The sequence below is a fragment of the Myxine glutinosa genome, chromosome 1 (assembly GCF_964187855.1).
Source record: "Myxine glutinosa chromosome 1, kmMyxGlut1.1, whole genome shotgun sequence".
NCBI lineage: Eukaryota > Metazoa > Chordata > Myxini > Myxiniformes > Myxinidae > Myxine > Myxine glutinosa.
In genome coordinates, this window is record NC_136261.1 from 90769719 (window position 1) to 90775750 (window position 6032).

The following is a 6032-nucleotide window of genomic DNA, read 5'->3' on the forward strand; positions in this document are numbered from 1 at the left end:
TATGTGTGGGAAATAATTTAATTCTCCTACAACTCTCCTCACCGTCTAATACATTAACAAAAAATATGTTTGAGTTTGGTTCTTTATTAAGATATTTTAACTGAGCTAAGATAAAATGGTAAACCTCCCTCAATGTTCTTATTTGAGCGCCTCCAGTGCCACATACCATTTTTAAATTAAAGTATATATTTTCCTGACAACCATCAAAGTTTTCCGTCCACTCAAAAATATTTCCATCTTTTTTACCCAATTCACCGGTATTTAAATTAATTCTCTTATTTGTTTTGTGAACTTTTTTACCAGTTGCCTTTTCAATTATACCTATTTGATATTTTTCACATTCATTATGTTTTCCATTTATATACCAAGGTTGATTACACCTCCACTCTTTAGTCTGGTTGATACTTGGTTCTATCATTTATATAATAGTAAAAAAGGCGGCGGTAGCCCGTTAAAATCCCCAACCCCCCCCCTTTTTAACTTATCACTTATATATATCTTATCACTTATATATATCTTATCACTTATGTATATCTTATCACTTATATATATCTTATCACTTATATATATCTTATCACTTATATACTTATATAACCATAAGGGAGACTATCAATTCCATTTTCTAAAATAAACCTCTTATCATCAAAAGCCCCCAATGCTTTCTTATTTATCTCTTCTGAATATAATTGATGTTTATAACTTCTTATTCCATTAATCTTTCTAAACTCTTCTTTCTTTGTTGTTAAACAGTTATAATAATCCTTAAAGTTTATTGTTTCTTTAATAACATTTTTCTTTACACCTTTTAACTTCTTATCAGTCTTTTCAACGTTATTCACAATGTATTTATAAGCATAAGCCTTTGACCTCAATCCCACAAATTCACTCATAACATTTCCTCCTAATTCATCCTTGAACTTTCCAATCACCTTTTTATTTTTAGAAGAGAACAACTCACTCTCTGGACTGTAATTACTCGTGTCATAGATATTAATGTCTCTTTTCATGTCTGAATAAACATCGTTGGTATTAATTTTCAAAATAAAACTATCTGTATCCATATAAAGTAGATTAACATCATTTTGATATTTCTTCCTCAAGTTATTATAAAAGTAATCATACATTAATGACTTTGATAAATCAAGAATTGTTGTTCCAATATAAATAGGTTTGTTCATTTCAATACTCTCTTTAATCAAATGGATCGCACAAAAGTTCTCAGTAAAGACCTCAGCTCGAGTAAAACTCGGTCTATTAATTAATTTTGATGCTTGTTCCCAAGATGTTGATAGTCTGATATTTTGTCTTTTCCTCACATTCTCCATAGTCTTACCAAAGACCGCATTATTCATTAATTTATAAAAGTCTTTCTCAAAATCTGTTTTTGACTCTGTTCTTCTTTGTGTATTAAAATCAATGTACCCCTTTAACCAATGACTTTGATTGAACTTTAGAACCCTATGGATCTTCTCTACTCTTAGACCTTTTGATAAATATTGTCGCAAATTTCTTTGGTGTAGAACATAATTTTTCTTGTTATATAATGTAGTAAGTAATTTTTCTGTTGATTCACCTATATCAAACGATCGTTGATAATCACTCAACCATTCTTTCTTTGGACTTTCTTTCTCACAAGCAAATGGGAGATCTTTGTGTAGGTTATGGAGTTCCTCTGGATATTTTAAATCAATTTCAAAATAATAACCAACTTTTTCTTCATCCAATTCTTTTTGTGTAGAGATACATACATCTTGTAAAACGTTTTTGTAGTCTTTTTCCTTTACCCATCTAAGTTTTCCATAAGGAAGAGCCTGAGACATTGCCCAGCCATACAGGTTGTTCGCGTCATAGTACATCAAGTAAGAACTCTCTTTCGTTGGATCATAATTTGGAAGATATTTGTTATTTGCTTTTGCGTATCTACTCGAGCAGACTTGTGAAATTCCACCTCTTTTTGCCTTTTCAATCATCAAAAGCATATCAACATCGGTTATCAAATCCAAATCTTGTTTTGTCATTTTCAACATCGCACTCCAGGCCAATCCAGGTGCTGTGTAGTAGTGAGCAGGATCCAATCCATATCCAGTGCGACAAACAGATCTAAAGGCTTCAAATACATCGGCCAATAAAAGCACATCAGTTTTGAGATACGAATCGTGATACTCGCCAAGATTCTTGATGTTATATTTTTCCCAAACATTTTGTGCGTGTACATAATCTTTATCAGATATATGACTATTATTTAATTTGTTATAGAAATTTTCTTTTGAAGGAAGTTGTGTTTCATTGAATCTCTCAAATGAGTCCATATAGTCATAGGGGTAAATTCCCTTTTGTGTTAGAAAATCTTTATCTAAAAAATACTCTGAAAGACATGGAAACTCTTTTAGATTTTGAACCAAGTTAACCAATGGACTTGCCATGAATTTAAATGTATCAAGAAATCTGATATGAGTAATAGGAGATGTGTGAATTGTTTTTGTGAATGAAATGTATTTCTGATCCGTGTTTGGAATTGCTGAGATACTTCCAGAAGTCTTTGAGAGTTCCTTGATAAATAGATGTGTATCATAATGAGCGTTGTTATGAAGAAAGACAGGAATGAAAGAGGGGAGTTGATAATTAATATTACAACTTTGATGAGCCGGACCTCTATATTTACCAGTGAGATGACAATGGTCTCTAACCTTTAGACCTTTACCAATTTTCTCCTCATAAATATGACAGACATTGTTTTTTATAAATTCCCTTTTTTCTTTACTTGTTAAGGACATTGGTTTATTGGTTTCTCTCATTATCTTGGTTAATCGAACACAGTCTTTTTCTAGTCGTTTCACAAACTCCTCTGGGGTATTTGAGCCTCTATACATCTCTAACTTGTTATATTTATCACCAACGGATGATTTGATATAATAACAAAAACCACAAGGAGTATGTTTTTGATATTTATTTGTGTATGATTCTTTTGGATCTTGAGAAGCAGTATCAATTTTTTCTAAAATACTTTCAAAATCAGCATATATAACAAATGGATGTTTGATCTTTTTATTTTCATCTTTGAATGTGATCTTTGAGCCTTCTTTAGGCATATTGATTACCGTTGATTTATGTTCGCCACAATAATTTGAATGTTTATCTAATCTTTCTTGTGAATTGAAGAAGTTAAGACAACGCAAACAAATATATATTTTATTTGTTCTCTTACAGACTTGTGGTTTTATTAATTTAGCAATATCTTTGATGTATGTATAATGTGAATTTTCGTCTGAATTAAAATATAGAAGATTAATATGAGTTTGTTTACAATTGTCAGAAAGCTTTAAAACCTGAATGTTGTTTGTTTCTGTTAGACCATAAACATTAACTGATAAATTATTCATCTTTTCAAATTTAGGAATATCATTTAAAGTCATCGGAAACTTTAGATCTTTCGTATTTAATGTATTCTCATATTTTTTATAATGAGATACTCTTTCATCATGAAAATGTGGAGGATGTAAGTGTGCTAAAATAGACCAGAGAAAACATTTATTGTCTTTATTTTTGATATTGATAACTGCTTTTCTATTTTTGATAACACTGGGTAAATCAATGTAAGAAGAAGCTTTTAGAGGATCTGATTTAAGAATATGAATGTCTATGTAAATAATTTTTCCTATATTGAATCCACTTCCTACGATTGAATTATCCACATCTTGCTCTTGTTTAATAAGTTCATCATAGACTCCTGATGTTTTAAAATCTTGATATGAAGATATAAAGTGTGGCTCAGTTCTCATGTATGGTGCATCTATAACTCCTTCATCCTTTGTCATTTCTAATTTTACTCCCATATAAAATTTAAGTGGTTTCATTTCCTTTAGTGTTTTTTCAATCAACGTTTGAACAGCAGGTTTAACTATTTCTACAGCATCAACTATAGACTCTGGTTCAGGAGGTTTGAAGTTAAAGACTCTTATTTTAATATGTCCTTTGAATGCTCCATCAGAGTTTTTAGTTGTGATAAAATTTGATAAATGTAGATTTGTTTTAAGATGTATTTTGAAGCCTTTCTTGAGGATATTTTTATTACATGTAGAACAGTGTTTTGTTTCAGGTGGAAGAGGGGAAAGTTTGTTTAAAATGTTGTATGTATGTTTTGCGGTGAGAATATGTTGTTTATAATATTTTACTTCCTTCTCGCAAGTATCACAATAAACCATATTTATAGCGTGAGAAAACGTGGTGTTTTATATATATCACTGTGCTTAAAATAAAACACTTTTGAGCTTTACAGCTCCGTTTTATATATATCGCTGTGCTTAAACTAAAACACTTTTTCACTCAGAATCATCTAAGTCATAACTATCACATGAATACTCAGAATCATACTCAGAGTCATCAATAAAGCTACTCTCATAACTATCATTTGAGCACAAACTATTAGTATCATAACTATCATCTGTGTTCAATGAAATACTATCATCACCATCGTCCAAGTTCAATGAAATACTATCATCACTATCGTCTGAGTTCAATGAAATAGTAAAATCTTCACTGCTGTATTGACTCATATTTAATTAGCAAGAAAAATATTCCCATCAATATCTATATACTTTCTTTCATTAACAGATTCAATCTCTACAATTTTTATATCAAAAGTTATCTTTAAATAATCTCTAACTATCATAGAACGAAATGACATTTCACCAGAAATATTAACATCATTCATTTTACTTAGATCTACACCCTTTGGATTATTAAAGAAAATACAAATGTCTCCTCTAGAATTATTAATGGTCTTATCATTCTTTTTCAAAGTATCATGGTCAATCACTTTTTCAAGCTTTGAATAAATTGCCAGGAGTAGAGGAGAAACTTTTGTTAGATTTACTTTAATGGATGTCTTTCCAGGTATAGTTAGAGCTCTTCCTTTAAATGAAATAGAGGGGCTCATGTTATTTTCCATAACTGGTTTTACCCAAAAATTTCCATATTTATCTTTGTTCAATTTAACATCTTTGACATATTTTTCTATATCTTCCACCGAAGTAGAGATTGATTGAAATTTGTCTTTTGTGCTTTGAAACATTGTATTTATTAATGAATAAACTTGCGTTTAGTTTAAGTAAAAATTTACCACATAAATATGATAAGTTCTGAAGGATATTTAGAATTTCCAGACTCTCCATATGATAAATTAGAGAATTGTCCGGCTTGTGATAGAGTGGGGCTTAATGATGAGGATTCATATAAACAATGTATTTTCTGTGATTTAATTTTAATTAATGATAATAAGAAATATAAAAAAATATATAACTCTTTTAAATTAGAACCAAAAATGAATTACTTTACAAGATTAATAAGAGAGATGAATGTTAAGTATTGTGATGATAATACACCATTTCTTTCAAGGGAAGAGACTAATTGTATTGAGGAAATGTATAAGGGTTTAATGATATTTATTATTCAAAATAATTTTAATGGAAATGTTAATACAAGATACTATATAAATAAAATAATGGATTATTTTGAAATTAAACCCGAACTCAGGATAAAATATAGAGTTTCTCAAATAGCTCAAAAAAAGTTGGATAACTTGTTTTCCAAATATATAAATGAATGATTTTTTACCCGTTTGGGAAAATAAGATAAAATTTAATAACCATAAAAACATTCCAAATTCATTGAGATGTCTAATAGTTGGTTCAAGCGGATGTGGAAAAACCTGTTTACTTTTAAAGATGCTCCTTGGTTCTAATTTTTTAGATTATGATAATTTAATAATTTTTACAAAGTCAAGTTTTCAACCCGAGTATCAACTACTCTCACAGGGTTTTAATGCGGGTCTTAAAAAGGAAGACATTATCGGTTTATTTAAACTTCAAAACAAACTAAATGATTATAATATTGATGATATAATACAATTATTTTGTGATACACAGAAATCAAAATCGAAACCCATAACTTGTATTCTCAGTGATAATACGGATGATATACCTTCACCTCAAGATTTAGATAAATCAAAAAAGAACCTTGTCATCTTTGATGAT